General features: G+C 33.5%; 1 long non-coding RNA gene across 1 annotated transcript; it reads right to left on the bottom strand.

Annotated features, from left to right (window-relative positions):
• Positions 1-421: 421 nt before the first annotated feature.
• Positions 422-890, bottom strand: LOC129235617 (uncharacterized). Its single transcript, XR_008581596.1, has 2 exons — positions 714-890; positions 422-657 (listed from the first exon to the last, which is right to left on the bottom strand). It is a non-coding gene; the product is annotated as an uncharacterized LOC129235617 (long non-coding RNA).
• Between the last annotated feature and the right edge of the window lie 374 nt (positions 891-1,264).

The raw sequence follows: 1,264 nt of genomic DNA on the forward strand, positions 1-1,264 counted from the left end.
ATGGCATCGTTGACTGTCCAGTTCAACTTGAGCGGCTAAGCTTTACTCCACTTTTGCTCCACATGCGATTTTTGAGCAATGGATTAACGGAACGAAATTTGCTTTTACTATCCGACGTGCTGGTGCCACATACAGTCACTCCACAAAAGTTATTATAAAATATCCAAAAGCATAGAAGCACAATGCCAATGCCGGAGCACATCATTTTGCCTCACGCCTTTGGGTTTTCATCAACATATTTGAGTTCGATATTACATTGATTACGATTTTTAAGAAGTAGATGCGGAACTGGAAAGTCACACTCGTTATAAATTCAAGAGATTTTATATTCTTGAGAAAGTTTGGCTTGGTATGTTGAGTTTCTTTTAATGTATTCGTAGTCATAGAATTTTCGAGAGATTGTAGAAAAATCGTGAAAACGTAAAATCATGAAATATATTTATAAATACATTGTACATACTATATGTACATATGCGTATGTAAGTATATTCCTTAACCAAATTTGATAATACAGCAGAATAATGTAAATTAATAAAAAATTAGCTTGAGCTTCAACAACTTTCAAGACGACTTGCCTGCGAAAATAGTTTCGAAAAGTCTCTCGTAAGTTTCACTGTTGCTCTTTGACTCCTAATACCATAGAAAAAGTCCAACTTGCTGAAAGAAAAAAAGAACCAATTTCAGAATTCAAGTTTAGTCTAGATTTGACTTACGTTAGTTAACTTAACTTAATATTTTGCCCAACTGTTATATGGAAAGCTGTGCTCCCGTAGGTTAATACTCAACTTAACTTAAACAACTTAAAAAGCTGCAAAGTAAAGTTTGGATCCTTAAGTTTCGGACTTACGTATGAATGGCAATGAGAGAATCGAAGGAGACGAATTGTTAGACAGGTGCATTAGAAGAAACAAAAACAAAACAGTTGAGTTAGCGTTGTTTATTTTCTAAGTTAAATTAAGTAAAGTTAAGTCTGCCCTACAAAAACGTTCTTACAATTTAAACTTGCCACATTTTTATGCAATTTTGAATATTTCTATTGTAGATCTACTTAAGTAAATAGAAAATAATTTGGTCGATTCACTCCCGATAAAAAATACTGTTGCAGCACTGTAGCCTCTCAAGTGAATGAAGCGAGTTAATGGTAGCAACGCTTAGGTCAACCATTGAGACTCAATTATTGTAGGTATCAAAGGATTTATTTACTAAGCTCTTTAATAATAACTTAGTAATGACAGATTAGGCATGACATTATTCAAAGCGTCTT

Source organism: Anastrepha obliqua, chromosome 1 (assembly GCF_027943255.1).
Source record: "Anastrepha obliqua isolate idAnaObli1 chromosome 1, idAnaObli1_1.0, whole genome shotgun sequence".
In the NCBI taxonomy this organism is placed as follows: Eukaryota; Metazoa; Arthropoda; class Insecta; order Diptera; family Tephritidae; genus Anastrepha; species Anastrepha obliqua.